General features: G+C 41.9%; 1 protein-coding gene across 4 annotated transcripts in view; it reads right to left on the bottom strand.

The window, feature by feature from the left end:
• Positions 1-17,696, bottom strand: part of LOC127639840 (phosphofurin acidic cluster sorting protein 2-like) — a 94,826-nt gene that overhangs the window by 56,893 nt on the left and 20,237 nt on the right. The window lies entirely within an intron of this gene.

Here is a 17,696-nt window from a genome sequence, read left to right as displayed (position 1 = left end):
CAGCATGCCCTGAGCTTTAATGATTAGTGAGCTTGCATGTTTTTACTGTTTGCAAGTGTATTTAGAACGCTTGTATTGTGGATATTATTGTTTCATTTGGTAACTTTTTTTACTGTTTTGTAAAGTCTGAAGTAAATTTTCTACTAAAATTACTCATTCATGATCGTAAATATGATCTGTTGATTGTTATCAAATATTTTGTGATCTGTGTGCGCAGCTCCGGATCTTGTTTCTAACGCCATTAAAGCAAGATGATGTTGTCTAATAGTTTGTGAAAGGCATCCGTGTGTCATGTGGTACATGACTAAGTACATCAAAAAAGCATTAAAATGCTAGAACACTTTTGAAAGCATGGCTCTAAAATATCAAACAAAGAGTGAGTCAAATTGACTTGATACAGATTATTGTAAATTAAACTTTACTGGAGAATCGATCAAGAATTATGCTACATGCAACGACCTTGGCTTACATATTATCCAATTTCTGTGAGCGTGCTAATTCTAAGTGCAATTTCCGTGCCAGCACAAAGCGTAAGTGGGTGTGGGTGGAAGTGATTGCGCTATGTGTGGGTGTGTGCGCACAAACTGTGGGTGAAGTTGTGCATAGCGCAAATCACTTTTTCCTAGGAAAGAGGTCATTCCGCTTAGACGTTTCAATACCACGTCTGTTTTCTGTGCAAAGTCTATACTTATAAGTCTATAAGTTGCTGCACTTGCAGTTTAGAGATTCCACCAGCAGGTGGCAATTAAGTTAATGTCCAATCTCTGTAAATATAGTGGAACATCAAATTATGTCCCTGATGATTAGAATTGTACTTGTAGCCAAATTCAGTTTTGTATTAAACTATCTTGCGGACGATGTCCACTTTGCTGGTCCAGGAGTGCCACCTATGGCTTAACCTGGTCAAGATGCGAGAGGCCGACAAGACACGCTTCCTGAATGGCCCCCTGCAGTTCTCGGCAGTGAAGCAGCAGACGGAGGCCATTCAACAGATCCCGCACCCCGTCTGCGCGTCACCAAGTGTGTCTCCCTGTGGCGGCTGCACCGGCTCTGCCTCGGCCCGCCCCTGTGGCCCCGCCCCGCCGTGGAGCCCCCTGCAGGAAGCAGATGCCACCTGTCTCACGGCCGCCTGCTAAAAAGCAGACTTTTAAGCGCCCCTGAGACGGGCGACCCAGGGATGAGAAAACCTGCTGTCCTGGAGCTGGTACACAGACCACTCCATCCCCAGTGGAGGGCCTGGAGGAGAATCTTTTGTTTCATCTTGTTTTGCCACACACTCAAGTAGCTACAGTACCCAAACACTCAACAAAAGAGCAGTTTCCTCATTCCCTGGGTCACATCATTCCCTGGGTGTGTATGGCCATCACCACGACCACCGTCCACCATTTCTCTTTGGCAGGTCCAGCACCACAGCAGCTGTTTTGCGGCGGTACACCTGAAGGACGCATACTTCCACTTCTCGATTCAACCTTGACACAGACCCTTCCTGCGGTTTGCATTCGAGGGTCAGGCATACCAGTACAAAGTCCTCCCCACCCCAGGGCAAGCATGTTCTTGCTCAAACAGACAACATGGCAATGGTAGAATATATCAACCACCAAGGTGGTTTACGCTCCCCTCGCATGTCACAACTCGCCTGCCATCTCCTCCTCTGGAGTCAGCAGCACCTCAAGTCGCTATGAGCCATGCGCATCTCGGGTAACCACAAGGGACATATTTCGATCTCCACTCGAAATACCCCCCTTTCTCTGGGAGGGGTGTGGTCTCTGCGGTGTCTTCCCCTTGGGAGTTACAATGTAGTGCCGTACAGAAGGCAACAGTTTAAAAAAAAGCAGTGGGCTGGGTGAGTGGGGTCCAGAGAGATTTTTCTTCACTCTGGAAGTGTGTAGTTCTTGAATGGAGGGCAGGAGGCACCCGATAATCCGCTCAGCAGTCCGAACTGTCCTTGGTAGTCTTCTGATGTCTTATTTCATAGCTGCACCAAACCAGACAGTTACTGAAGTGCAGAGGACAGACTCGTTGACGGCTAAGAAGAACTGAATCAGCAGCGCATGTGGCAGGCTGACTTCCTCAACTGGCGAAGGAAATACAACCTCTGCTGTGCCTTTTTTATTGGGCAGCTGTGGCTCAGGTGGTAGAGCGGGTCGGCTGCTACTCGCAGGTTGGCAGTTCGATACCTGGCCCACACGATTCCACATGCCGAAGTGTCCTTGTGCAAGACACTGAACCCCAAGTTGCTCCCAATGGCAGGCTAGCGCCTTGCATGGCAGCTCTGCCGCCATTGGTATATGAGTCTGTGTGTGAATGGGTGATTGGGACACAGTGTAAAGTGCTTTGGTAACCTCTAAGGTTAAAAAAAGTGCTATATAAGTGCAGACCATTTACCATTTACCATTTGTTTTTACAATGGAGTCAATGTGTGTCTCCCACTTCAGGTCCTGTGAGATGTTAGTGCCCAGGAACTTGAATGATTCAACTGCATCATTCTCAGACCGATTGTTTTGGTGTGGATCCAAGTGTGGTTGCCATATTCAATGCCTAAACGAAGTGAAACAATGGAGAGCACATGCTAGGTTCTGAAACAAACACCCCAAACAAGAGTCAAGTCAAAAAAGCAAGCCAACATTTTCATCTGTGACTGTGATTTCTTCATGTTCCAGAAACAAAGAATTAGTCTGTCACACACACACACACACACACACACACACACACACCTCTATTTCTCTGAGCTGTATGACTCATCCTCTCTGAAGGCTGGAATATCTTGCTTTTTTTTCTCAGTATTTTCGTTCTTTTCTCTCTTTGCAAAGACACAGCACACGTACAAGCTTGCGAACACACTTGCCGAACCCTACATTACACATACTTAGACACAATTTGGTTATGTTCCACAACCTAGTGAGCTCCCTTCCTAGAGAGCATTTTAAAGTGTCATAGGCATTTTCCAACATGAAGGAAGTTCCAAAATGTAGGCAGCAAAATTATAAAGTCTACTAATGTTAATGGTCCTGCTAACACTCTCTGTGATGACGAACGGGCAGGAACATTTGTGCTTAGTAAGCTCAAAACACAAGCACCCGATTGAAGCTATTCATTTCTGGCCATTGAAAGACCCTACAGCATGAAAAGGACCTGGAACGGCCCGCACATTCCATGGGAAAATCACACAAACAGAGGCTCATTCAGGATCCAGTGTCAGTCTTACATAAGACCCTGAACAGTGCTGATCTAGCATCTCTTCGACACAACATCCCAGTCAGAATCCGGCCAGTCACGCCACCATTTCACATATCCTTTAAAACTATGTCAATTAATTTCCATCCCCTGATAGAACACGTCCATCACCCAGATGTCTATTTGATGTGTGAGTTTACATCTGGAAGAATGGTAAATGGTGCCTACACGTACATTTGGAATTATCATAAATACGACTTTCCTACTCGGACGTCCCCCACGCTCAACACATTTTGGCCATGAACAACGAACACTGACGGTGAGGTTTTGGGTTGGGGTTTGGGCTAGGTGGGGATGTGTTCATAAAATATGCATTTTTTGTTGACTTTCAAAAATCATTAACAACTAAAAATGCAACTCTCTTTTGGCGCCACTCTGTGGACATTTCAAATTGTAACAGGAGCTAACACGTGTTCATACGTTCAACAGCACTTCCATCTCCAGCCACTGGGGGCAGTGGATCTAATTTTTTCAGCAGCAAAACCTTAGACCTGCTGTCACCAAATGTACCGTACATTTAGTCTGGGCACAGAGCAACATTAACTCTGCAGTGTAAAGATGCCTGTAGCGTGCAGTCTGGCTCATATATTCTGTTCTAATCTCTGATCAGAATCTTGGCATGAGAGGAAACAAGTTGCTTCCTGATGATTCTCTGACTATAAGGAGTTTAACAGAGACAGTGTTGTCCTTAGGACACAGGGCCAGACTGCACAAACTGCCTCTGCTACCTTAAAAAACAATCTCTCTCTCTCTCTCTCACACACACACACACACAGATACACATCCACATATAGCATAATACTATGAAAAGTACTTGCATATTCTCAAAGTGAAGAGGGGAAAGGGAGGATGTTGTGATGTAATTTTGACATTAACATAGACAAGCTAGGCCTACACTATCTGTAATCTGAACACACGAGTCGTTAGACACTGACTGAGAATTACAGTACCTGCCCTACAATCTGTTCAGCAAACTACAAACAAGAGGAGTGTACATATTAGATACAGTTTTGGGAAACAATAAATACAACTTTTTTCTCAATACAACTGGAAATGTGTCATTTGAAATATATATATATATATATATATATATATATATATATATATATATATATATAAATAAATGTTTTCTTTTTTTCTCTTGTGTGTACTTAAGCTTTAACCACAGGGATGTTTGTTGGGGGTCAGGGTGGGATTTGGGATTGGGAGGGGGAAAGGGAATAATGGGGGTTATTAACAATAAAAACTGTCTATTTATGTTGCGTCAACTCTGTCAGATTTTTTTAATAAACGCTGTCATAAACAATTTCATTGTCAGCTATAACTCTGAGGACCTATTTCACACTTCCTGCTTATGATGGATGCAACAGTAGGACAAACGGTCTGGTAAGGATTATATTTTTTCACATTTTAAACAATGTTGAAGTCTCTGCGGTCGCAGCTTCAATATGTGATCTCTGTCATTCCCATTATTATCATTTCTTTTACAATTGTGGAATAATTTTGACATTTTAGTTTAGGTTACAGAGGCAGCTTTGACTCAGGGAAAAAAATGGCTCCAGTATACAACACATGGTGAAGATGGAAAAATATAACATTTTGTCAACACAGAATATTCAGAATAGTGTGAAAACAGAAATAATATTATATAGAACGTTTTTTATCACTTAACTCCTTTACTGAACATTGTTCAGTGATGTTGGAAAATCGATTAATAAATAAAGCAAATACTCTTTTATTTTTTTTATTCCACAAAAGTTTTCATTTCGAGGTAGTGTTTAGTAGGTGTGGTCTGTTGTCATTATACAGTCGTTTGTGTATACAGCTTTAAAAACCTACGTCCTCATTAAGATGTGTGTGTGTGTGTGTTTTGCTCTGACTCTGATTATGAACCTAATCTCACCACACCTAAAGTTCACGCATGTGACATCACTCACAGACTGACATAATGCATGGCTGCAAACACACTCATCACTCTGTTCATCTATAACTGTTTAGTGTGATGACACAGGATGTGAATTACGCAATGATCTGCTCATGTTCACTGCGTTACAGCAGATCTAGCATGACAATATCAGCATTGTTCTTCTAGAGAAGCGGCTTTGAAATCTCCAAGGCATTAGTTTTAAAGACACCTGGCTTTTATTTATGAAATACATGCAGAACTTATTTCTAAATCGCTCATAAAACTGCTCTCGGGTGTTTCTTTAACTTCGGGCACTTTTATTTTTTATTAAAACAGATATATTAAAACAGATAACAGATGAAGGTCACATTAAAACACTCTTAGAGACTAGTTTTTTAATTTATTTTTGAAACATTTCATAGCATTCAACATTCACACCATTACTGACCTTGCTCGAAACTGTTGTTCAAGGTCATTGTCTTTTCCCAAAATGAGTGAATGCTCGTAATGAACAGTGATTTTCAGTGCAGCACAGCCCCAGGCTCTGACACTAAAGATGTCCCATTAGCAGACGAGACAACACTGATTACGACCCCAGCCAATCAATGAGCTCCATTAGAACCTGATGCTAGCATGTGCCGAATCATCAATCATCCCATTTATAGACCAATAACAACTTAAAATATGTTGTGTCATTGGAGCAAACCCCAAAACCAAAAGAAATACATATACGTATACAAATGTGAAAAAATATATAGTTCGGTGCAATGGACGAGTCAGGAGATAACGAATCAGGTTCAAGGTCAGTTCTTTAATTTGCAGTCTTTTCATACACACGACGGTAACCAACATTATAAATAAACAATGTTCATTAAATCTGGCACACTCCCAGAAGCTATGGCTGTTGTGCTTTAGGTCACTCTCCCTCCTGTCTGATGCTCTGGCATGTCTTTTAAGTCTCCCTCCACCATCACTATAATGAGAGACAGGTGTTAGAGATAAGTATGAGCCAGGTGACGAGCCTACCGCTCTCTCTCTCTCCTACAGACCGACACATGACTATGCCCCCCCTGCCACAATAGCATTAAAAAATGACGCTTATTAGGACCATTAAGATATTTTGCATAGTGAGTTAATTTTCATGATAATTCTCATCACTGCAATACATAAAAAAATGTGGATTATGGTAATGAGAATCTAAAGAGAATCATCATTGAGAATATTGAGAATAACCCACTGACTCAAGTTTAAAAGACAGTTTAGACCAAGAGAGGCTACGCAGACTGTAACTATTGCCCCAAAACGTCATGGTTACTAACGTAACCTCCATTCTCTGAAGGAGGGAACGAGATGTTGTGTCCATGTAGTGACACTAGGGGTTACTCCTGGGAGCCCCAGACATGTCTGATCTTTGAGAAAAGGCTAATGAAAATTGGCGCGGACATACGGGTATATAAGGAGCTGTAATACAACCACTCATTCAGGTTTCGCACTGAAGAGCCGAGACAAGGTCCCAACCATTTCAGCAGGGTAGTTCAGTGTTGTGGCAGGAGGGACACAACGTCTCGTTCCCTCAGTCAGGGAACGGAGGTTACGTTAGTAACCATAACTTTCCCCTTCTGTCACTCACTCGACGTTGTGTTGATGTAGTGACACTAAGGGTCCCTATTGAAAATGCCACAACTACTGAACTGTGTTACGTGGACTGGCGGTGTGAGATGGGCAGAGCTCTGTGTGACTTGTAGCCAGCGCACCAGGCCGTCAAGTAACTACCCCCAACGCACTCGAAGGCATCAAATGGTCCCTTGCACCTCGGGGACAAGTCGACTGCTCAAAAAATAAGGACCGGCTCACCCAGCCTCGGCCTCTTCTCATTTTTCTCCCCAAAAGGAACAAAATCATTCAGCTGGGGGCCATATAAAGTCCACGTCGGGGGGTTTCCCTCCAAAGAGGAGGAAGACCACACCCTGCCCGGAGAGGGGGGGCTTTAAAGTGGGAATACGTCACATGGTCTTACCGAGTCCAGTCGGAAGCACATCATGTGGAAGGGTCCCATGGTAGATCCTACCTGAAGGGGAAGGAGTTATTACAAACACAGTGACCGGGGAGAGAGAGGCCTCTGACCAAGGAAGACACGGTTTACCAACGGGGAAACCCTTTTGTGGAAAATACATCACATGGTGTTATCAACAGGATAACCGACACTGTGGAGCACCTATCCCAGTACAGGGCCTAATTGACACACGTAATGGGCCGGTGTCAAGTTTCTCAGAAAACGCACCAGCCACAGGGCTAAGGAGGATGGACATTCAGGGTCCACACTTTTGAACACGACTGAGAGAAGGAGTGCACGTCTTCACCTCAAGGGAGGGGAAAGGCGCTATACGCAAGCGGTACACCCGGCCAGCTGTCCCGAGACTTACCTGTTTGAACCTGACAACACACGGGACAAAACTGTGTAAAAATTTGAAAAAATATATGAAAATGTTCCTAGTTCGGTGCAATGGACGAGTCAGGAGATAACGAATCAGGTTCAAGGTCAGTAGTTGCATGTGTGAACAGAACGAATAACTAACATTAGGATGGAGCACAAAAACAAGCTAACACAGCAGAAAGAATTCAACATTTTTGGGTGTATGAGATGGCTAAATCACCCATATCATATCACACAAGTCATATGAGATGCGTACGAAATGTTGGAATTGTAAGAAATTGTACAAAATAGTGGAATTGAAAGAAATCATATTAGATGGAGAAATTATAAGAAATAGCGAAATCATAAGAAATCATAAGATGGCAAAATCCTGAGAGATAATGTAATCATAAGAAATCATACAAGATCGTGAAATCGTAAAAAAAAATCATAATAAGGTGAGGAGATTGTAAGATATAGTACGAGTTGGCAAAACTTTAAGTAATCGTACAAGATTGCAAAGTATTTCATGATGGCGAAATTGTTTGAAATCGTACAAAACAGCAAAATCATACAAAATTGTATGAGATGGCGAAATCTGCAAAATCGTAACAAAATAGTACGAGATGGCAAAAATGTCAATAAATCATACAGGATGGCTGTATGATAATGAAATTGTAAGAAAGAATGGCAAAATCATAAGAAATTGTATGGGATGGTGAAATTGCACAAGTTGGCTAAAAAAAAAAAGCATAATTTTAATCATTAAAATTAAGTGAACCGAGGAAAGAGAGTAAAGTGATTCTTCCTAAGTTCCTAATGCCTAACCCAAACCAAAAATAAGAAAATCACTTCCTAAAATTTTAGTTCACTGCAAATTTGCCACTAACTTGCCATAAAATTCACCACAGATAATTTTCACACGCAAATAAGCTTTGCAGAAAATTGTCAATTGCTGCCAAAGGTTTGATGGAGGCTCACCATGAACGGCGAAGAGCTGCAAACTTCTGGCAAACATTTGTGGCGACTCACGAGCTCATTTGCATGAGAAAATAACGAGCGGTAAATTTGCACAAGTTTGGGGCTAGTTTTGATTTTTTGTAAGGGTGGGGTTTGGAACATTCAAGGGAAGCGTATTGCAGGCTATTGGGATGCATCTGTCGGTTTAAGAATTGGTTTAAGAATGTGCATGTAAATGCAGTTCAGTGGCTTAATTTAAATTGTGCCGCACTGTATAAACGCACTAAGCACATGGTTAATTTGTTTTGTGGGTTGTTAGTGAATAGGACACAGGTTTTAGCACTGAAATACCACCCAAAAATCTAACATAAACAGGAAATAACGTGCACTTGCTTGTATGTGCAACGCAACACTCTTTGTTCATGGGAAAATTAACAAACCCTACCAGTAAATACAACACACTGCACATTATGTGTCATCACAAATTAAAGTTTCCAAATATAAATCACTGTCCTATTAACACTCAAGACATTGTGTGTCTTCACAATACATGAACTTTGCGCAATCACTTTGCAATATAAAATGTTTAATGTCTAATGTGAACTGTCTACCATTACTTTGAACATTGTTTTAAATAAAAAATTAATTATGTTATTATTTCATACATTTTTAAATCACTTAATCATCGATGATAATATCATGATATAAAATTGTGCATATATCTCCCACCCCTAATGCACTTTTTATGTTTGCATAATGCAGATTTTGCAATCTTTCCTTGTTTCACGACTTGCGAGAGTTGGCAATAGGCCTGTTGTGATTATTAAATAATCATCTGATCGCTGTTATTTCATCTAACCTTGTAATTTGAGATCCACGATTATTCTGCACTTCAAATTCCAATCACAATTTAGTGTCTAAATAAGGGAATTTTAAGTGAATATACAAATGCCATGAAAGTAAACAATTTTGTACAGAAATATTTTATAAGTTATGGACCAAGACAAAAGTTGACCAAAAAGAGAGTTATAATATAGAGTCAAATATTTTGATATCTAAAATATATTTTAAGTAATTCACAAGTTTATAAAGCTTTAAATGTAATCATATATCCCTATTTTATTATATGAAATTAAATATGAATAACACACATAATGTACACCTTGACAATTATCATGAATGCCATAAAACAGTCAATTAATCCTCATAATCGCAATTATTTGTTTCATGATTACTTATGAATTTCATAATGATTATTAATTTCATAATCGTGACAACCCAAGTTGGCAAGGTAGATTCATTTCAGTGAATCCATTTCAAATTTCAATTGATTCACAAAATCAGTAAACACAGTAAAAATAGATTCACATAAATATAGATATGCTGTTTATCTCTATGTATTGCTTTTACAAATGTGCATATAATTGAAAATGATTACATATTCTTAATCAAAGTTAAAAATAACTTTGATTATTTTAACTAGCGTTTGACTTCCATTAAACAGTTTGAATCTACCAGGCTACAATGGTGGTTTGGTTGGAATGGTTCATCTGATGAAAAAAAGAAAGAAAAAATAACATATTTCAGAGCAAATGCATCGTAAATATCAGTCAAAAGACTGAAAAATGGAGCGATCAGATTTTGAGCCCAAAACGTCACGATTACTGTTGTAACCGAACGAGACGTTGTGTCGAATGTAGTGACACAAGGGGTCCAATTTAAAAACGACATGCACTAGACCGTATTACGTGAACTGCGGACACGGGTGCAAGCAAGCTACTGCATGCTAGAAGCGGCTGTATCGGCATATAAAGACCTTTGGTTCCCAGCACCCCTAAGGGGGGAACAGGTGACATGACAATCATGGGAGCAAGACGGCCAGCTGCAGCATTTTCTCTCTCTATGTCTTAACACTATGAAATGCGTTGGGGAAGGCGATCTTTTCCGTTCCTATTCTTTCAGGGGGAAAAGACTCTGCAGGGACCCCATCCTGCCCAGACTGGGGGGAGATAACATGTGGCCAATACGCCATATTTGTTGTCAAGCCACACGTGGAAGTGGCGCGGTGGTGGGTCCTAGCTGGTGAGGGAGGAGCTCAACAAACACAGCGACTGGAGGCAGAGGGACTGCCCAAGGGAGACGAGGGTCCGCCGACAGGGGGACTGTACCACGGAAAATACATCACATGGAGTTGCCTGAAGAAGGAATTAGGCCTGTAGAGCCCTACCCCAGTAGAAAGCACTTGGGGCTTGTAGTGGGTCCGGGAAGTGAGAGCTTAGTGGCTAACCTGGGAGAGAGAGCGCACTAGATCACTTTGGTGAAGGGCACTAGATACAAGCATAACAACCGGTTTTACCGAGTTCTACCGGCTCAGACCTGACAAAACACGGGACAAGACCGACTTAACCCTGAGATGTAGAATCTCACAAAGGTATTGGGTGTTGCCCAGCCCACTGCTCTGCAGATGTCTGCTAGGGAGGTGCCGTTGGCCAGTGCCCACGAGGATGCCACACTTCTCATAGAGTGTGCTCGAACCCACAAGGGGCGGGTACGGCCTGGGTCTGGTAGGCCAGGGAGATAGCATCAACGACCCAATGATCTGTTTGGAGACAGCGTTCTCTTTCCGCCGTCCCCTGAAGCAGACAAAGAGCTGCTTAGAACATCTAAAGCTCTGCATTTGTTCCAAATAGATATGGAAAGCACGTACTGGACACAGCAACGAAAAGGCTGGGTCTGCCTCCTCCCGGGGCAGCATTCCAGGTTCATGACCTGGTCCTTGAAGGGGGTTGTAGGAACCTTGGGCACGCAGCCCGGTCGTGGTCTTAGGATCACGTGAGAATCTGCCGGACCGAACTCCAGGCAAGTGTCGCTGACAGAGAACGCTTGCAGGTCCCCAAACCTCTTGATGGAAGCTAGCGTTATCAGGAGGGCCATCTTCAAGGAGAGGGCCATGAGCTCAACTGAGTCAAGTGGCTTGAAGGGGGGGTCTCTGAAGGACCGAGAGGACCACTGAGAGATCCCAGGAGGGGAACAGGCTTGGCCGAGGAGGATTCAGCCTCCGGGCACCTCTAAGGAATCTAATAATCAAGTTGTGCTTACCTGTCCCTAGTCCTTACGAGGGGGAGCAAGACTCGCCATGCTCAGTTTCTGAGCCTTCCTCCTAGCAGAGTCGGGGCGGGACTGGGTGGCCCCTGACTGCGGCGACGAAAAAACTGTCCCAAAGGCTTCCTCGTGACTTTTCGCCTCCTGGAATCTGGAGGTAACTGTATTAATGGCGTCTCCAAAGAGACCAGAAGGCGAAACCGGGGCATCGAGTAAGAAAACTTATCCCAGTCCTTATCCCTGATGCCTGAAAGGTTAAGCCATAAATGCCTCTCCATGCTGACTAAAGCAGACATAGTCCGGCCAATAGCATGGGCTGTCTGCTTGGTCGCACGGAGAGATAGATCTGTGGCCCGACGAAGTTCAGAGAAGGCTTCTTCGTCAAGCTTTGCACCCGCACTCAGGTCTTTCAGTAGGTCAGCCTTTAACACAGCCATGGTGTGCAGCCCAGCACCAGCCTGACCTGCCGCTTGATAAGCCCTCCCTACTAGCACGGAGGTAGTCCTGCATGGCTTAGTGGGGAGAGCGGGTTTTTTTCAATGATGATGCCGAACCCGGTGAGAGATAACCCGCGAGTGTCTCTTCGACCGGCGGCATCATTGAATACCCTCATGCCTCAGCACCCACGATAGTCGAATATAACGACGTCGAGGGCACGTGAATCTCATCATGGAGGTCATCAAAGAAGGGAAGGGACTGATGAGGCGTTCCCTTCCCTTGGCCACCAGACAGAAATCTGTCCTCTAATTTGGAGGTTTTCTTGATCGCGTGGCCAGTCTAACTGAAGTCTGGCCACCGCACGAGTAACCACATCGAGTAATTCCTGAGAAGATTTCAGTCAGGGTTGGAGTGCTCAGATGTGGGTAACTGGAAGTCCACAGACCAAAGAGAATCACGGTCCCCCTCATGAACTGAAGAACGCGCTTCAAGATCACGGGAAGGACCAGCCGTATCTGGGGAGAGAGCGAGCGAAAGGGACGGACCTGTCTCTCGCTCCTCAACCAGATCCATACGAGAGTCCCACGAATGAAGTGTGGGTCCCGGCTCTCGGAAGTAAGCAAGGCGAGCGCGAAGCATTTTGACCGAAAATAGGTTGCAATGCGCGCACCCACCCTGCCCCAACACAAGAGCAGCATGCTCTTCACCCAAACAAACAAAGCAAAACTGATGTGTGTCCCTCTCAGCCATAGAGTGTAAACAGAGGAACACGCATCGTTTGCCTTGACTCTTCGTCATTTTTCTCTCCTATTTTTTTTTTGTTTTTCAGGGCAAAGAGAGAAGAAAAGAAAGTTCTGCGCACTTCCTAACAATTTCTAACTCCTATCAAAGGGAAGAAAGCTTTGACAGGCTTGTGAGACACACACACACACAGAATGGGCTCTAAAAAAAACGGATCTGACGACACGCTGGTGGTTATAGCCTGGCCACAGGTGCATCCAATGATCTCACCAGCCGAGGCTATAAATTCCGTTCAATGTTCATTGACGTGTTACACACATCTTCACAGCTGGTCACAATGTAGGTTTGTTCCCAAAGCGCTTTTCTCAGCGCAGCATCCTAGTGAAGCTTTTTGTAAAGGGAACTAAACATTTTCTGTTTACGACACAACACACCCGAGACGTTTGACGCAGGTGTAAATTGACGGGCTCTTAAACAAGCACTCATAATAAATCTCCCAACTGATTGACAAATTCACTTGTGAAATGGATTGCTGTGAACTGTATGCCAATTATTGACTTATGATCAATAATATGGTAGTAAACAATACATTTGTCACGAATTGCAGACAACGAAGGCAGACGAAGGTTGAGGATCCAAATGCAGCTTTCTTTATTATAAACAAAACAAAAAGGAAAACCCTCAATGGGGAAATAAACATGAACAGAGAACTAGGGCAGGGAACACAGACCAGGCTAACTAAATTAACAAATATTCAACGAAAGACAAGGACTGAACCAAGAACCGGGGTATAAATACATGAACAAGGGACAAAGGGGCCAATGAACAAACAGAACTCAAAACAAGATAACGAGAAGACAAACAGAAGCAAATGGCAAACTATTGAGGACAGGTGAAAACAATGACAGAAAACACGAACGCTAACAAGAAGCCTGTGGAGCTACAAAAGGGACAAAAGTGAAAACTATGGAATAACAAAAAGGACAAAAATGGAAAACAAAGGGGCAATGGTAAAACAAGACAAGGTCATACATAACAACGTTATATTCCAAAGCCGCTTTTTTGTATTGTCTTATCAATGATTAACTCTTCTGCTACAAGAATGTAATGCATTTTAATTATCTGAATATTTTATATATATATATATATATATATATATATATATATATATATATATATATATATATATATAAAATTGTTCAATATTTAAAGGTAACTATGTATAATTATATATTGATATAAATATGTATAATCTTTATATATTGAACTATTGTTATATGAGGGGCTTTCTCAGTAAATATTTGTAAATGCGATTAATCGCGATTAATTAATCGGGACACCATGTAATTAATTCGATTAAAAATTGTAATCGATTGACAGCCCTAATTGTAATATATTGTAGATGACTGTGAGAGTATACATTTTGTTTCTCTTATGTGTGTGTGTGAGCACAGAAATTTCAAAATAAGAGTCCCCAGTGTATTGCGGGCTTGTTCATAGTTAAAAGTTCTGTGTTATGCACCAACTTTTCTGGTTATTATTGGGATTTTGGTTGCACAATCATTTTATTAATTTTTTACTTTTGTTGCCTCAATGTCTGCATCCGTCACAATGAGCAAAGTGTTTTATTTTTTTATATTCAATGAATCGATTTTAAAAACTATCGGCTGATTAATTGGTTATCAGCTTTTTCCAAAAGCTCAGCCGATCTCTACTAGAAATCACTTAGAACATCAAAGCATAATGGCAATGTGTTTTGGAGAGATTTGTGAGTTTTTAGCTGGTGTAAACTAGTATAAGACCAGCTTAGGCTGTTTTTTTCTGCATTGGAGTACATAATCTTCTAGTAGATACAAAACCTTAAAGAAAGTTTAGAGCAATTTTAGAGTTTTTAGCTGGTATAAGTAAGCTAATTTAATACCATTTTACACCAGCTAAAACCAGCTTAATCTGGTTTAAGTTTATTATTATTATTTATTTTAATTTATTTTTTGCATTGGAGTACAGTTTATTCTTCTTTTCAATGCTAAAACTAACAGATTTAAACTATTAAAGTGATGTTAATTATTGTGTGTTAATAAACAGATGAACTAAATAAAACTGGTATGGATGGAAGAGTCACAGGAAGTGGCTGCATGGAGCTCTTTCCCGAACAGGAAATGCTTCTCATGGAAAGTGAAATACCTCTCCCACACACACACACACACACACACACACACACACACACACACAAAGTAAGTCAATGATGATAGCACATGTTAAAAATATTCATTAAGAACACATATAAAACAGAATGACCAGAATCACAAGGTTTTATTCATTATACACACCATCTGTATCTTATGGAATTACGTATTTAGTCAAGAACTATCAACGTTATTATAACAAGAGTAGTGAGCATCACTGCTATTCTTATTACTGATGAGACCCTAGTTTTAAGTGTTTTCATGGTAAATGAATGTCTCTGAAATAGACTGATGTCTTAGTTTTGACTGTACTGTAAATGATCAATGTTAAGTTCAGGACATTCACGCTCACTGCACTGATAATTAGTCGTCTGAGCTCTCAGCAATGCCCTGTGGTGTAAAGGGTAATTTTCCACTTGAGGAGGAGTGTGGTAGAGAAACCTGTGCTGTCCTAAAAGAGAGTGACATTGAAGGAGAGAGAGATGAAAGTAATTTCTTCCTAAAGGAAATATCTCTTTTGTCACTCCAGCTAGAATTAGCGATGTCTACATCGACTAGTCTTGAACGACTAATCGGCCTCAAGGAAACCCTGTATAATTAGGCTGTTTTCAGGCTAACCTGACCCCAATCAGAAAAAAACGCGGTCACATAACTGTACATTAACCATTCGAACGCATCAGAACGCAGCCTTAAACTTTTATGGATGTCTTTACACTTGAGTATTCTTTAAATATGTGTGTGCTTGTAACTTATTTTCCTGCAGAGAGGGCTTTTTCTAGTGCAGGATAATTGCCTCAGGTGAGTCAATACCCATCTTTCACTGGACCATGTTGAGATTAGGGCTGAAATGATTAGTTGACCTTATTGACAATGTCGGCAATAAAATAATGTCAGCAAAAATTACAAATAGTCGTTTGATCTCTTTTAGCGCAACATGGGATCATTTGAAATGCTAATGATGATGCAGGAGAGCAGCACTTCACATGCTTAATTGAGGAGAAGAAGAAAGATCAGCTCACAGTCCAGACGCACTCCAACATTTCCAAACAGATTAAGGTGAAGAAGATTGCAAAGTATGAGGGAATTCTAAAACAAACATGTCATATGTTGCTCCTCAAGTAAATGTTTCTTGTTTTAAGGATTTTTAGATCATTTTCAATGGAGCACAAGACAAAAACACTTGATAACAATAGGATTTTTTGCAGTCAATTTTTAAACATATTAAAAATTGATCTGCACCTTTTCTTTTTTTTTTTCCCGGTTGAGTGAACGCTGTGCGTGTGTGTCTGCCGCTGCTCACCGGGTATCTCTCCTTCTTTGCTATCGCTGGATTCCTTCTCTGTGTCATTCTCACCTGAAATCTAGTGGATTACCGCATCTCCTCCTCCTGGTGTCTGCCGAATTTTACTGCTCTGTCGCTGGAGTATTGTTGCTTTGCTGCTGTTGTATCAATCCGTGGATTAATGCTACAAACTTGCTCTTCCAGTTCTGTTTGCCACTGCCCGGCACGCCTGCTCTTCCCCTGCATGAGCTCTCTTCCTCGCTTCCCTCACATGATTGCTACAGTGGTGAGTGTGTTTCTACCTGCTTGCCTCGTTGTTGTCCCCAGTCTGTACAGTGGTTGGCGTACTAAACTGCACTTATTACATTGCGGACTGGGTTGTGTTGTGAGCCTGGTTGGCTAACTTGTAGCATTTGCGTGGTGTCGCTGTGTCGCTAGTGGTAACTTTACTGTTTGATGTCATGTTTCCCGTTGGCAGCTGGATTAAAGTCCTCACAGCTTGCCGTATACTGTGCTTGTGTGTTTTTTGTAACCTGGCAATGGACCCAGTTTACAACCCTGCTGCTCTCAAACTTTTTCGCTGTTACACCCCCCTCGACCAGACGCTGTATAAACTCTGCTGCTCGCTTGGAATTATTCGTCGTCCACGTTATGTTCATCGCTCCAAAAAACAATCGACTTTCATCTATGGGCATGATGCTCAAATCCCAACTGTTTACACGTCTGATCGCTGTCGACGATACCAGTCAAAGAACAGGGGAATTAACTTTGACAACCTTCGTCGTCCTAGGCTGCAGCCTCCTGTCTCGTCATCATGTCAGAACTTTAACATTGGCCACCTAAATGCGCTCAATCACAAACAAAACGGCTCTAATAAACGATATCATCGTGGATAAAAAATGTGACTTGTTTTGTCTCTCAGAGACCTGGCAACAACCCAGTGACTGCATTAATTTAAACATGCTGACCCCCCTGGCTACTGCTACTTATCCAAACCCAGATCTGTAGGGAGAGGGGGTGGGTTGGCTGTAGTGCACCGCTCAGATCTAACTGTCAAAGAACTTAGGCCATTTGAAGTGACATCTTTTGAATATATTGCTGTGAAGGTTGTTTCTACCCTACCCCTTCTACTATTGCTAATTTACCGCCCCCCTAAACCATCTGTAAATTTTCTGTCTGAATTGAATGAACTTCTCACTGTTATTTCATCTCTTTGTTCTGCTATGATTATGTTAGGGGATTTTAACATTCATGTGGATACTAATTGCTCTTACACCTCTGAGTTTAACTCTGTATTGAACTGTTTTAGTTTGACACAGCACGTTGACTTCCCTACTCACACTCATGGCCACATTTTGGATCTGCTTTGCTCTTCTGGTCTAAATGACATCTCTGTCTCTGGTTCCATCTCTGGTGTCTCCGACCATAAGCTCA

Source organism: Xyrauchen texanus, chromosome 48, assembly GCF_025860055.1.
Source record: "Xyrauchen texanus isolate HMW12.3.18 chromosome 48, RBS_HiC_50CHRs, whole genome shotgun sequence".
Lineage (NCBI taxonomy): Eukaryota > Metazoa > Chordata > Actinopteri > Cypriniformes > Catostomidae > Xyrauchen > Xyrauchen texanus.
This window is presented reverse-complemented; position numbering and strand designations above follow the sequence as displayed.